This window comes from Amphibalanus amphitrite, unplaced genomic scaffold (genome assembly GCF_019059575.1).
Source record: "Amphibalanus amphitrite isolate SeventyFive unplaced genomic scaffold, NRLGWU_Aamphi_draft 000262F_arrow, whole genome shotgun sequence".
Taxonomy (NCBI): domain Eukaryota; kingdom Metazoa; phylum Arthropoda; class Thecostraca; order Balanomorpha; family Balanidae; genus Amphibalanus; species Amphibalanus amphitrite.
The window spans coordinates 330,110-346,420 of NW_024881757.1; the positions used below are offsets into that span (position 1 = coordinate 330,110).

General features: G+C 43.3%; 1 protein-coding gene across 2 annotated transcripts in view; it reads right to left on the bottom strand.

The window, feature by feature from the left end:
* The window catches only part of LOC122386775 (protein RRNAD1-like), a 75,395-nt gene extending 59,422 nt beyond the window's left edge, over positions 1-15,973 (bottom strand). Inside the window, exon 1 of one of the 2 annotated variants that reach the window (XM_043376330.1) lies at positions 15,749-15,973. The gene's annotated coding sequence lies outside the window, so the exon portion shown is untranslated. Of the gene's footprint in view, positions 1-214; positions 401-15,748 lie in introns of those variants that run through there. The other variant, XM_043376332.1, reaches the window with a different exon arrangement.
* Between the last annotated feature and the right edge of the window lie 338 nt (positions 15,974-16,311).

The window sequence follows — 16,311 nt, forward strand, 5'->3', positions numbered from 1 at the left end:
ATTTTGATTCTGAAATCAGCTGGTTTATCAATATATTGATTCTGCGAACTGACTTTCTGCAGACGTACTTCACTCTTCAAATTGATTTATGGAATGTTTCTTGTGTGCAAATAATGCAAATTCAATAAATTCATGAAGATATTATCAGCACAGGATCGTGTAATTTTTTTCTAGACCTTATTCCCACGGTAGACCAGGGATTTTCAGCACTCACCCTGGCTCCCTGCTCAAAGCTGCAAGCCTTCGAGGGAATGCGTGAAGGGAGCCGTGCTGACCTTTGTATAGGGGTTGTACTGAGTCGGAGCCGGAACCGAAGCCCGACCATTTTGCTCGGATCCGGAGCTGGAGCCGATTTTTTCCTCCGGAGCCGAAGCCGTCTGACATTTTCACGGCTCCACACCCCTGCTTTGTAGCATTGATTTTGAGTAAAAAAAAGTTAACTTATCGTCTTTCACGTGTTCATGATTGTGTTTCTACGCATATGTATCCCGTCCCATTTCTGTGGAGTACAGTAAGAGATATTTCGCCGAACAATATACTCAAGCCCGTTGCACAAATTGCACAATTTGAATGAATATATGATACACGGATGTATTTGCAGTCGCAAATAATACGATTTCATAACACATTTCACAACGATCCCTGCAATTGCCACACATTTGCCATCACAAAGCCCACTCGTTGATGCTCACATCCCATGCAAAGCAATACTCACTTTTAGGACACGTCTCTTATTCAATATGGCTACGTATTTGCAAAACATGCAGTTAATAATATTTGAAACTGAGACCTAACCAATAAGACATACCGTGGACAGGTAAGAAAAAACAAATAAACGTCTGGAGAATGACCTCAACGTCTCGATGTTGCCTAATTACAAAGAGCAATTTTCGGTTTCGAATCAAATACATGAAATAAATATTAACAAAATTTGTACAGATACACTCAATATAGGGTTTATGATTAGCACGGCTACCTAAAACATCAATCCTGTCAGGTTGAGCCACTTATGTCCACACCCAAAGCAGGTCGCTTTGGAACACCACAAGATCCCATATTACCACCGAAAACGGTCACCAATTGGTTTACTGATCAGCATCTTCAGAACATTCTCGACCAAAAAGCTATCAGTCCTGTCTGTGTTTTGGTTCGCTTCATTTGGGCTATGCGCACGTTTTTCTACTCCGGTTCTAGGGACGAGATAGCAGTCATCACGCGCTGCACCAGCTCGTTCTTTGACAGGTTGGTGACGCTGTCGTCATCCGGCAGGATAAACACGTGGCGCATTTCACCCTCGGCCCCGCCAGCCACATACACACTTCCTTACGTCATATTGTTTCTCGCCACGAGATCAAAGTTCAAAAGGTCGTGATGTAGGTAGTCTCGGCCCAGCCCGAGTCAGGTACTCCACCGGGCACCGGTTGGTCGGGTGCGGCCAGGTCCGCGCAACGCCGCCCTACTTCGGTCGACGCTCTGGTTGACAGGGATGGCGTTGTCATACAGTTGCCTGTCGACTGAACAGCGATTCAAGACGCCATCCTTGACCCTCTGAAGCCGATCCCCGCAACAACCAGTGTTTGATCCTTGGTTAACCTGCAGCAAACAACAGAACACAATAATTAGGACATTTGTGGACAATAAATTAGGAAACTATATGTGTTATTATTCTACTTGTTCACCAACTATTAATTTTAGAATATATTCATTAAAAAATTAAATTGTCACTTAAATTTCCACTGAACGCCACCAGGTGTGCCAACAACTGTCATTTCATGCAGTTATAAAAATTCTGCCAAAAAGTAGATGAGGCCAGTTGTACCAACAGAAAAATAGGTGACTGCTGGATTTTTTTGTCTAAAAGTTACTTCACATACAGAGCATGAACGGTACAACCCTATCCGTTTACGTGCCCATCATGTTAGCTCCATGTGAAGCAGTCTTTAGGCAAAAAATTCAAGCAGGCAGCTATTTGTGTTGATAAAACTGGCCTCTAAAATTAACTTTGGCATGGACAATCCTGAAAATTAACTATCCAGCATTCCCTGGACTGACGTAAATTAGCCACATAATTTTCTTGAAGATCACGCATAATGTAAATATAGCTTACACCATTCAGCAACTTGCTTTTGTTACACTTAAAATAAGCGTCATTAAATATGAAGCAAAAATGGGCGAAGCAATTACAAGCCAAGCATACATACCTACTACTTAGATAAGGCAAACACGAACATGCACTACGACCTTTCAATCTTAACTCGGAACAAGTCAATAACCTAGTTTCCCCTAAAAATTTAAATGCTACAAATTAAAGTTGTAGCAACAATTGGGTGAGTGAGACACAAGCAGAGGCTAAAACATCCAAATTATGAAAAATATTGGACAAGCACTGCCCCCAATTCATGAGTCCACCCAACAATTCTATCATGCGAGACAAAACATTAGGCTTCTTGTAACTAATTTATACCGTAACTTTTAAAGGACATCATATTTCACTGAAATACTACACCTAAGACATCATTTTCAAAAAAAATATAGCTTAAAAAGACATTAGAAGAGTGAGAAGGCGTCCCGCGCCGCTGACGTCGCTACCGCGCCACGTACCTAAAACCATCTCTTAAAACGAGTTTTCGGTAAGAAACGTTAAGATCACATGCCTGAAATTGAAAAACACACTTCAAAGTATCTTAAAATATGATCCATTGTTACTTACACTTCAGAAAAGGTCGCTTAAACAAAATAAAACCGGGAGCACTACGTTGCATCCAAACACCCACGACGCCGGCGCGAAATGGCGGGAACCGGAAATCGTGGCTGGATACAAAGAAAAAGAATATTTCTTACAAATGAATTATACAACTATATAACGCATTTTTTATTTTCTTTTAGACAAAATTATGAAAAAATTACAAAGGCTCGTCGTTAATGATAAACAGAGCAAGTTTTAACAGCACGTTTTTGTTGAATTATGGCGGCGAAATCTTTATGCCGTTCGTAAAGGTACGCGCGACAAACGGCTGATAGCCATGCAGCGAAAAATTTAAGCGGGGAAGTTTTTTGTATTGACTTGTCAAAAAATCTCGCCGTCATGGGGGTTATTTCCGCCGTAACGGGTCGTCTGAAGGTGGGAATGTCCCAAATTGAATCAAAATATTGATTCTATGCCCATATATGGTCAAAGCTCCGCCCACTAGAATCAATATTTTGATGCCTCCATATTTTGATTCCAGCCGCCTAGTTTGCCCAACTGAACTACGGCCGCAATAATTTAGTCGCTGTAACATTCCTTCATCAGCTGTTGGTGACGCTTCTGACGCATGTTTCCAGAGTGCTGTTCACGGGCACCTGCGGTAACTGGCTCTCTCTATCGTCTGGAGGTTTCGAAAGATGCTCTCCAGAGATGGCGCTAGTAAATTTGGCTGACATGACGTCATGCTAAAAAGTGATGGGTTTTGTGAGAGCAAATGTAATAATAGTTGAAAATTTTGTAATTTTGCTTAATTTAGAAAAATAAATATATAGTTGTTCAAAACAGCGTTTTCCTCATTCATCCTTCATTGCTTTAAGAGGAATATAGACAGTTTAAATCTTTTTTCTTGACCGCAATTCGCACACGCACTAAATTAAAAGCTGGAGTTTTGTGCGTTCGTAAATTGTGATTTGAGAAAATAAGTTGACAATAATCTTTTGCACTTTTGCTTTACAATCATTTTCAATGCAGATAAATGCATTGATTATTCGAAAATAGGCATATCTTTGAAATATTATGATTTTCCACAAGCAAATTTTCCCAAAAACTTGAACTACTTACAACTGACGAACGCATCCAATAATCTGGATGTCTTAGGATGAGTTCGTCATTTTTTTCCAAGGAAATACGATACAGTTCAAGCTACTTTACCGATTTATTAGGGTATTTTTGCCAATGAATTAATAAATAAATGACAACAATTAATCTCATTATCAACCATACTCGGAAGAATTTTCTTCGCATAAGCGCGAACACATCCGCGCTTTCATGAAAAGTCACGCCTGTAGATGTCAGGACTGCTGCTTTATGTTTCGCAAGGTGGCGCAGCGCGCAGGGTACCGACTACCGAGGCTGAGGTTTCCAGACTCTCCACCACGATTTAGCTTGGAAATGGCCGATGGGGAAGGTCTCACCCAAAAAACGGACGCCCTTTTACACAGCTGCATAAAGAGAATGAATTATTGGCATAGCTGACCACACGTCCCCTCCCCCTCTCCGCCCCAGCTCAATTGGAAATATCGCATATTTTCCTTAGTCAGTTATGTTCTGACTAATTTCTCACTCTTCCCAGTAAACCTTAACATGCATGATGCAGATGTCCACTGCGTAAGTCGTGTGCTTCCGTAAGTGTCCCAACTATATAGTGTTGCCTACACTCTACAGTGCCTACTGCTTCCCCATTGTCGTTATAATTGGTGATTCTCAGGTCAAAAGTTACACAGTGGTCTCAGAGAACAATCGTTTCAACAAATTAACGATTCAAGCCGTTGCATTCTACTTATATTCCGGTCAGTTCTGCTACTAAACGATTCCGGCAAAACACTCTTTAGGTTATGTATTAGCGAACCACCACACAAAATTCGCCCAATCAATGGTCAGTTATTACTGCTGGGCTGAACCGTCATACGCTATATAGCCTATTGCAGTCAATATTTTCAGAACGATACTGACTGACGAAACACAACGTATTCGCGGATTCGCACATACGTTGGCACCCAGGTGGCCTGTCAGCAGCCGCACAAATTGAGATGGTACACCGTAAAGCATGCCTTTCCACACAGGCACAAGCACAGGGACACAAATTCTCAAAATCCAAACTTATTCCAATACTGGTCAAATACGAATAGGCATAAAGTTTTGAGGTTTTCTCATGTTCATTCTTCTTTCAACACACGCGGCAGACTGCAGCAGAACATCTCATAGAGCTGCGCTGGATGCAGTCATGAGCTGGGACACGGTTTGTGACCAATGACCGATCGGGGGTGCCAGCCTCCTCCCGGCACGCGATGCACTGGCCGCCGCGCAGTCGATGTCGGGGCACCGCCGGCATTCGCCGACAGGGTTCCATCCGATTCGGTGTATTGGTGGCAGCCCGAACAGTGACCCACGCGAAGCTGGTGGACGTCGATGGCCGATGAGCGATGCCCTTCCGCGACCGGCGCGGCGGTGGCAGTCGGTCCCACATCAAGAACAGATACCAGTCATGCGGTCAGTCGGCGACGGCGCTGTCGCGAGCCGATCTGATGGTCGCGCGGTGGGCGTTGCCGACGTCCACCGGGACCGTCGACTGGGGGAGCGCGGCCGCCTCTTGGCCGCCGCCTCTGGTCGGCGCGCTCGTTGCGCTGTGGGACGGCATCCACTGCAAGTCGTTCACTGTGAAGCGGTCGTTTGACCGGGCCTGGCAGGCGAGGAAAGGGGGCCTCAGATGAAGTAAAACCATCCCTCAGGCCAGCTGCCTCTCCACCTCACCATGGCAGATAAGCGGACACCCTCGTGATCATCGCAGCGATGATTGCCATTTGGTGTGTCATTATGGGAGAGGATGCCAGCCTCCTTTGCAAGATAGTCTGCCTTTAATATAGTGCAGCCCGACCCATTGCCTGTGGTGCAGACTGGGCTTGATAATGCAGTGCAGGACACACCAAACGTAAGCGGCCATCTGTACCCCCTGTGCAGTAGGGCTGACTCAAGAGCCCAGAGTTGCCCTCCCCCCACCATTCTGTGCACGTGATAACTGGATGGGACATGCCATGGTCAGCATCTGTTCAAAAGCTGCCCTAAGCATGTAAAGCTCCACTGGCATGCTCAAGCATGGTCACAGTCAGTTCTCACTTCTCAGTTGAACCTCCAATGGAAACCCATCACAAAGTAGAGATCAGGGCGCCTCTCACACTGCAGCGCACTCAACGACTGAGGCACCATCTCATCACTTGCAGGTGGTTCTTGCCAGGAGCAATGCCAGCCACGCACATCAGGTGATAACAGCAGTGTACAACTGCAATCTACAAGCATCCATGTTCTTTCTGGTTTTCTCCTGTTGAGATCCACTGCCATGCATGAACTTGATGGGCTTTTGTTGCGCTCCTCCCATGTGCAGACAGGTTTCTGCTGAAACAAAGCAAAGCAAATGTGATTAATAATGGCCCTGTTTCACCATCCAGACACTGTGTGCACTGGTAACTACGGTATACCATAGCATCACTCAAATGACGTTGCATGTGATCTCTTAGTTTATGATGAATCGCGTTTGGAACAGAGTGAGAGGTTCTGAAAAACCGTACCAAGAACAGAGTGAGAGGTTTGAGTTCAAATACTGCTAGCATGCTGCTGGTGCTGGTACCGCAGCGTGCTAGCGTTCTGGGATGCTGTCATAGCTTAGCGTCACAGTGAAGTTTGTTGACACTGCCATGGAAACCCAATTGCAATGCTCCGACACACGCATGACGCAGCGCACTGCAGTGCTCTGCCGTGAAACACCACCCATGAACGTCGGTTGCATGACCAGGATCGGAGCAGTGTGGCAGACAGTGATTTTAATTTTAATTGCACTTCCTAGAGATTAAAATGTTGTTGGTGAAATTGCTATTCATTATTCCTATTACCATTGTCTAAATTTCACATTTCAAGACAGCATCAGCATTGACATGTTATATAAAATAAGGTTTAGACTTCAGGTGGTCCCGGGTTCAGCTATTAAGTAAAACAAGGGCAAAAAATAGTCAAAAAAATATTTTTAAAAAATACCTGCCTTCATCAACACCTCATCTAATCTAACCTCATCCTCATCTAACAAGGCCCTAAAAGCAAAAACCGTTTGATAAGAATGTAATATTTTGCAACCGCTGCACCATTACTGTCACGTACGCTATCCCTAGATTGGTTGCTGGTAAGTAGTAGTTGTCGTCATCAACTCGTCATGCAGCAGCTGATTGGGATGGGCGGGGCCTATTTTTATCCAGACGATAGAGAGAGCCCGGTAACTGCGGTAGCTGCGGTAGATCGCAGGCGTATTTACAAATTGCAACCGAGCTCCGCCGTAGGGTATTTTATTTCCGCCGTAGTGTATTTCACTTGGGGGTTTTTCTACCATACATCTGCCTGAGCTTAGGGTAATTACAATTTGTCGGCGACGTTCAAAAATGATGCATCTTTTTTCGCAGTATAGGATATCGCATGTGCATATTTCTGCCTTTTTGGGTGCGCTTTATCGGTTTTTCGTGAGTAACTCGCGTAAAAACCGTCCGATTGCGACGAAACTTTCAATACCCCCGATTGTATCAATTTTACACCTACCCTGAAAATTGCATGACCCTGACCCAAATGACCTCTGACCTGTGACCTTTTTCTCGAGACCATGTTTGGCCCGAATCGCGATTCGGCGTATGTCGGCTCGCATTAGCCGCGCGGTTGCAGTCTTCACGTGGTTTCAAGCGTTGAGACATGTGATATGATGCTGGTCCCATGCATTAGGGTGGGTGTCAAGGTCACCTGAAGGTCAGGTTAGCTCAATGACCTTCGATGACCTCGGTTCACTTTTTCGAGTTTTACATGTTTCTAGGCTAGTTTTTGGAGCTGATTTCGAATTTAGCAACCATTTGAACATCACAGGGGGTGTAACGAAATTATCCGGACACCATTCTTCCCGCTGTAAAAAAAAAACAATCTGGTACTTTTCCTTTTAACTGAGCTTGTAGCCACCTTTCATAAAAAAAAACACAGTTTACTCACCTCGTTTACTCACCTCGTTGGTTTCTGCATTTCTTTGGAGTGGTTTCAAAGGACAGTCAGAGAGGAAATGAGGAACCCACACAGTGGCGAATGTTCTGGAGCATTTCAGCCAATAGATTCTCCAGCACACTGGCTTTGATGCGGACCAACGCCGTCTAAACCTGTGCCTGCGGTTGAGCAGTGCTTATGGCGATTGGCGGGTGGCTCTTCATACACCTCCTGCTAAACAAGAGCCCACAGGTTTTCGATTGAATTGGGATCGCGACTTTTTCCAAGTCATAAGCGTTAGCCCAGAATGATTGAAGGTTCTATCGGCATCACTTCCCGTTCTTTTAGGGACTTTTAAGTAGCGCGCCGCCACGCATGAAGACAGCGTGGCTTGAATCAGGCATCAGTGCGCGTTCAGAAACCGTGCCCTCCTATGCCATCTGGTTGAGCGCCTCCAATCATGCTCCACCACCTTCCCTGGAAAAGCTCCACCCTTGCCTATGGGGCAAAATATAAGGGACAAAAACACAAAACAAGACAGATAAAAACAAAGCAAAATTAACTCATTACCTAATGAAATTCAGGCTGGAGCTAAAACATAGGTAATAGATATCTATGTCAAATTAGAATGAAAGATTAAAATCAACCTGACCAGCCCTTACGGTCTGACCGGGTCCTAACCACCTGACCTTACTTCGCCTAACTTGACCCAATTCAACCTAGCCTACCACAACACCTGCAGAGGTACCTTCCTGGAAAAATGACACCCAGGGAGATGACTGTCCAACTTATTGGAATACTACCATGATTGCTTGTCAAAATGTGTGTCATCATGCTCTTGTTTGACAAGTGATGTATAATAAATGTGATATTTAATAATTATCTCCTGACTGTTGACTGTTGAGTGATCAAAATATTCAAATAATCAGAGTACAATCCTGTGCATAGTGCACACTAATCATGTTGTTTTTGTGTAGGCCCTCTGCACATTGTTGTGTGCACTGCTATGTGCACCTTAAGTAAAAAAGTGACTGGTGGTACATGACAAAAGGTTGAGCAATTGTGAAGTTCATGCCCTTGGTCTTGCTGGTGCCAAATGCCTATATAGCTATAGCAGGATCAGTGAGGGTTGTAGACATGCTACATACATTGTGCATTGAAGATATTGGCACAAAGTTCATCCGTAATTACTATGCTTAACACCTAATGTAAGAAGCGACAAAAATGCCCAGATGATAAAGCTCTCTGGTCAACATCACACACATTTATTGACATACTTTGCAGGTACATATTTACATTCATGGCAAACACTTTTGATTTGATTCAGAAACTAGTTGCTAGTAAGCTTGCATTTTTGTAGGTACAACAACGACCATATATTAAATCATAAAAAACCTTCTCATGGCATTCATCACATACCTTTTTACAGAACAAGTACCTTACACCTAGCTACCATGCAATGATTCTAAAATTTGTCCGCAACCCATCTATATCTCAACTGACACAATGAATTTCAAATACCCTAACAAAACCTATAACTGTACATAAGAAGAATGCAATACTACAAGAATTATGAATTTCTGAAGTTATTCTCACATGCTGGAATGTTGAAACTCTACTTTTGTCGTCCATTTTCATGTTTGATTGAGCCATCATATAGAACTGTTTTCGTTCTTCAGTCACAAGCTTTCCCACAAATCTTGAATTTTTACACATCATCTTGAACCATGCTCCAGTCTTTCCAACAAGGTACTATGTAACATCAAAGCAATTTTGATTTGGTACAACAGCTTCAGATCATGATAGGCTTGAGCCTTGAGGTTTGTTACACCATTTGCCAGACAAATCTCTACAAAATGTGTATCAATTCCCAAACTAAGTAATTGATCATATCAGTATTTGCAGTTTCCACACAATGTTTCATAAAACTATTCTATGTTTATATAAAGAAACTCAAATAATCCACAAATTGTTATTAAAACACTCCCACTTCAAGAATTCACAGCGCCAATAACAGTACAAGTTCAGAAGCAAACAAACATTGCGCCACATTTCGTATGAAACGCGCCATCGTCCTGAAGTTTCTACCACAGACGGTAGTTCAACCGCAGCCGTAGTGCGAAACCCCTGCCCACCTTACCCCACGGCGGAGCTCGGTTGCAATTTGTAAATACGCAGATCGCAGGCTGTAAGTCCCGCCCACTTGTGCGTACGTCATCACTCGTTTGTCTGAGGTGGCTGCGTCAATTTTCCACCCAAGTTACACGAATGCGCAACTGCCGCGCCACTTTACATGACAAATGGTTCCTGCGGCCGCTGCGGTCGGATCGTTTCGACCGCAGGAGACGCAGAGAACCGCAGCCGGCCGCAGCCGTATGACGTCACACCACCCGCCCCATCCCCACTTTCTGTGACGTCATTACCCGGCTGACCGCCGAGCCGCAGCTACCGCAGCTACCGCAGGTGCCCGTGAACAGCACTCAGAAATGCGTGGTTCATTGGTGGTTAGTTGCAAGGCCATATATGTTATTATAGTTGGTTTTTGCTGGGATTTTGCATGATTTGTTTTATGTGTAGATCGACTGGATACTCATTATTCACTGTGTCACTATTTATTTTTAACTGGAAATCGCATATCTTTTTATATCAACATTCATTTTGATAACAATATCATTCCAGAGGCCTAACATTGAGAGGGAGCCAGAGTGAAATTTTGATCCTCAGCCAATGCTGAAGGGTAAGGTGAGAGAAAGATTTTACTGAACTCTTCAGAAAGGAATTTCAAATGTATTGATGCATTATTCATTTTCCACTATCCAGTGTGCACTTCCTGAGGACTTAGCATAGCAATTTCAAGTCCTTACATACTCATACTCAGGACATATCCAAGTCCTTAGTTTCAATAGAGTTTGGCTGTCTTTTTCTGCACAGCAATGAAGCAAGTAAGGTTTATATAGCTCTAGCATTGACTCAGCTGTATTTTTTTCTTGCAAAAGTATGTTTTTAAGATTGCGGGTTTTTTGCGGGTTCGGCTCAGACAAAATCAGCTTGCGGGTAGTTGTGGTTGGGCAAGGGGTAGCTGCGGGGCGGGGCGGGTAATGAAATTGCAAATTTGGGGCATCTCTAATCGATAGACTTCACCCTGGTGGGGAGGGGGACGTGATCATAACTCATAAGGTATTTGGCGACACTATCCAGTTTTTTTCACGCGCAAAGAGCAAACAGCGGTGCTTAAGTCGTAGCGTCGGTACACTTTGCATAGTTTATCACACACCAAGTTTGCACTGTGTGTGAAAATCTTGGCCTTAGATAAGCTAGGGTTAGATCACTAGGTCAAAATAAGTAACAAAATAAGTAGCAATGCCTCTAGGAAAGTGTGATCCAGTCATTTCTACAACAGACAGCATACATTCACTCCCCTATGAAGCTTGAAACTCAGCGTATTGCATGGGAGCATCAGTTCCAGCAAGTCGTACGCCTCGGTTTTATGGCAGTGACCTAAGGGTTTCATTTGTGACCTCGCCATTATAAAGCAATGGAGATTGAGGAAAAGTATAAATGCCCCTGCCATGGAGATACACGACAAAACCGCCAGAAAAAATAGAATCATAACATTTCTGCCAATATGCAATTCGCAGAATGCAGTTGATGGCCAGCGGTCACTTGAAAGGTCATGTTAGATCATAAAAGGCTTAACAACAGTTTTTCCACAATCACTTTTGTTGGCGACATGGTAGAGCGATGAGAGCACCTGAAATGTGTTCAACTGATCAATGCGTATCGACTGATATGCAATGTAGTCTTTTCCGGTCAGGTCATGACCTTGACCTGAGGTCAACTTTGAAGTTTGACATTGTTAGGTCATATCACAGTTCATTCGAGTTCGACGCGTCTTGATGAGAAAAAAAAATGACGATGCAAAAATAAATGCAATACATTGAATGAGTCTAAAGTTATTTTAGGAAATTGTTTTGGTGAAATATTTTTTTTCGTTTATTCAAGTGGTTTTAGCCCTCGTGCGCCAAAGCGTTGCACTGATATCAAATATGAAAGCGAGTTCGCGAGAGAGCTTTGCAAGAGAGCTATCGAATGCGTCTTAAGGCCGCCCCACACTGGACCTCGCATGCGGGTTGCGAGTTTGCGGGTTTTGAGTTTGCGGGCATAATACTAATTCATAGAGTGATTAGACCGTTCCCTTATGGTAACTTTATGAATGCAATGAAGCCGGTACACCTTCAGAAAATTACATGTAGTCGAAATACCAGCGCAACGAACCAAAATTCGACTCCAAAGAAAAACCCGCAAACCTCGCAAAGCTCGCACAAGGTCGCTCGCAAGCTAAAAACATGCAGACACGCTTGTTAGATGGTAGTGTGGGTCAATCAGCTTAGATTTTATCATTTGATTTTGAAGAAACCCGAAAACCCAAAAACTCGCAACCCGCATGCGAGTTCCAGTGTGGGGCAGCCTTTACCGCTAGACTGTATCTCATTCGGTTCACGAGTTATAACCCGATTTGTGAAAATATGTCAAAATTGGGAAAATTTTCGGGAAAATGTTTGACTCCACCGAGCTCCGTATTTACCATGGTGCATTGCAGTATTACTTGGCTGTAGTTGACTGAGGCTGACACCAGGGCATAGGATAAATCTTGAAATTCAAGTACCTTTTCGAGATACCTATCTTTTTCCAAAACTTTGACTTCCAGACAAAGGTGTATCATATAAATCACCATTTCAGTCTTGATATAGTTCATTCAGGATATCAGAAACATATGATGCCATTTCTTCACAATAGTGGAGAAAAATGGGTGTCTACAAAATTTTAGCTATATTCACTTGGTAAGCCTAAATGCACACTAGTTATGGTGTAAACCATACAATAAGCATGAACAGGAAGTACACCTGTACTGAATAGTGCATGTGTATTATCTTGACAGGGAACATGGTGGCCTTCAGACTTCATAGACAAAATGTATTAACCCGGCAGGCGGTGGGCCTACCAGCCACCTTCCGCGCGGTGGGGGGGGCATTTTTTTGCCCCCCCCCCCCCCCGCCGTATCTCCGAAACTACTGGACGAATCCGGAAAATTCAAACGGCGTTCGATAGCCCTGTCAAATTTGTCGAAGGAAACCAAATTTCATTGACCTCGGGGTCACCGATGACGTCACAGGTCAGGTCAAAGATAAAATGTTTCACCGTTCACGGGGCTTCTAGGGAAAGCGCTATAACACCGAGTAAAACGCATTTTGTCGAAAATCAGCGATAAAGCGTCAGTTGTCTAGTACATATGTTGCTATTAGAGGTCACTGGTCATACCAGGTCAGGTCACAGGTCAGGTCACCAAAGGTCACCAAGGGTCACCACATGAGCCCAACTTTACTAAGGTTATGCGATGCATGTTTTATGGCCAGTTTTTCATTTCCAACTCAATGGTGTTGGTTATAAGACCATCAGGTACGGTTTAGGTCACTTTCTGGTGGAGGTCAGATCAAGGTCAGGTCAAAAAAGGACAAATTTTAAAGTTGATATTTTTGCATAAAATGGGTATCGATTCGATGCAGCTCGTCACGGGGAGTCTAATGGTGGTCTTTGTTTTGCGCTACGAGGTCTAGAATTGCTAAAAATTGAGTTTGAAAATTTGACGTCATCAATTTTGAACAGTTTTTTCGCTATACCTTGGTCAAAAAAAAGAGGTATCGATCTCAAATTTGGTATGTAGATAGAAGGCGGTAGGGACTATCACGTATATTCCGTTTTTTTCGAAATTCAAAAAACTTTTTGGATTTTTTGGCTATTATAATCAAAAAATCTATTTTTTGATTTTTGGAGGTCAAAATCCAAAAAATTCGAAAAACCGAAATAGCAGTTTTGTAGCCCTTTTGATTTCACACCTTTTATGTGTGAAACATTTTTTCTGTATCTCTAAAGCTGTAGGCCTGACAGCTCTTCCCGCAAAACCTTTTTTTGGGTCGAAAATGGCAAAAATGACGTCACTCTGACGTCATTAGCGGCCAACCTATCATAGCCTTTGGAAAAAATTTTGGTCACCATGTGCGCTAGCTGCTCCCGGGAGGGTACTGAAAGTTTGGTGACGATCGGCGCAGCGGTTCTCGAGATATATTGAAAAAACTAAAGGGGGCAAAAAATGCCCCCCCCCCCACCGCCTGGAAGGTTAAATGTACATTTTTAGCCTAAAATATTGTTTTGCAATAAGTTTGGGAGCAATGCTTTTGCATCATCAATTTTGCCATCATTACCTATGTAATCAAATGCCATCATATGTGTCCGTCACTAAGGCATGCCAGATAACAGGTCTAACATTTATCATTAAAGGTCATATCATATGTAAATTTAACCTCAGTTGAAGGCCTCAGGTCAAGGTCATGGCCTCACTAGAAAAGGTCATGTGGCACATCAATCGATTTGGTACTGTTAGGATGGTCATGCTAATATGTTTTCACTACCTTACACAGATACTTTTCCAAAATAAATTGATACCCATGGCCCAAAACCTGCTGTTGACTCTTCCATGACATCACATGACCTGTAAGAAAGTAGGTCTATCACACTTGCACAAATATTGCCTTGATTTTGTCAATCTACAATGAGAAACATAGCTGCTCTTTGTGAAGCATACTAACCAATAGCTCAGCCACAGTTTTAGGATTTGGGAGTTAGGAATAAAAATACACACCTCATACGTAGACAGCTACAATACAGGAAAAATTTCAAGGAGGTCCAGCCTCTGCAAATGCCAGTGAGGCTCCTGGGCCCTGGCTCTTAGATCTGGTAGATTAAATTGAAAGTGGGTCAATTTGGTAGCCTAAAAAAGTGTGATTTTGTGTGAACTATTCAATATCACATCTGCAATCAGTCATAGTACAGAAGCTTACCTGCTGGAAAATTATCACTTGGATCTGAGCTTCTTCAGCAAACAGAACTAGTCATTCCTCACCAGAGCAGCATGAATTGGGCACTCAGCATCAAGCCATCAAAATCTTGCAGCTTAGGATTATGTGAAACTGTTATAATTTTGCCACATATGAATTGTCAACTTGTTCCACAGCACAGCCATCACATGGGCTTCACATAGGGTCTGGGAACCTAAAGAGCATCCATAAAGTTGCAGAATTATATAACACCTCTGGAGACACAAATAGCTAGATCACTCAAAATTTGTGACAACACAAGACTGAAGCTTCAGCCAATCAAAACCCAGGCCATATGGTAGGTCTGTAAAAAGAATAGAAACAAGTGGAATTTTCTAATTATTCAACTCATTCTCCCCAAACACAGAAAATTAGACCAATTATAGAACTCAAGTTGAGTGATGTAAACCCCTTGCACTTTGCAGTGTTGTAAGTTATAGGTGTTTTCAAAAGGTGTTTGGCTCCAACGCCTCCAAGTACGTCATTCAACTAAGCATGTGTTTTAGCCAGCGAAACGGGCAAAAACTGAACCTGACAACATTTACAACTAAGCCTGGTGTCCCAGGAAGATGCCAGATTGGGACGACGGAGATATGTAGACCAAAACAAACCTAACCTGACCTGACCTAGCCCTACCTACAACCTACAACCTACCCTACAAACCTACAACCTACAATGCCCAATTGTATCTGGTATCTTCCTGGGACGCCAAGTTTACTTATACCAAAAGAACTGCTTACTCGATTTGGGCCTCGGAAACAGTAAGAAACGAAGTTTTCCCAAAATTTGTTGGCACTTAAAGACTTTGTACGGACATTGGGTGCCAGCTACCACCAGTGACGTCTTCTTAGCTTTTGAAGTCCATGTATTTACCAAGCACAATTTGAAATTGATCATTTTTAGAGTAATGAATTCTTAGCCAGACACGGAAGTCGCCAAACTCACGTGAGAGCTTCGATAATGCACTTGAAGCCAAACACCTTTTGCAAAAAAAAAACTGTTACCTATAGTTACCTACGTCCTACCCTACCGCCATTGGTCGTCACTGTAACTTGAACTGTTGATGCCTCACCTGATCAAGATGTTACTTGGAATGTTGTTTCAGTACATCAAGCAGGTGCCAAGGATCTTGAATTCGACCTCTGTAATAATACTGGTTAGAGGGCCTTGATAATACTTTCGCATCAAACACAAGAGATTATTCAATGGTTTTACCAGTATATAGGGCCTTGGTTTTACCGGTTATATACCATTGCTATAATTCTATATTAACACGTGCGTGCTATCGAAATTCATCTTTGTCTCATGTGCGCCTATTTTTGTTGATGTTCCTGCATTCATATGGAAGCACTATACGATGCTGGTGAAGGGAAGCTGGCATGGTAGGGAAAACTAAGTAAAGTAATCTTGGGGAAAACTTTACCCATGATCAAGAGTAGGTAAAAGACCCATGATGATGTTACAATACCGTTGTTGTTACCAGGGCTGCGGAGTCGATGGATTTTCAGTGACTCCGACTCCGACTCCGACACCGGCTTCCAAAAACCAACTCTGACTCCAACTCCGACTCCGGGCAGAACTATCGACTCCGACCGACTCCAACTCCGACTCCCGACTCCGCAGCCCTGCCAGGTC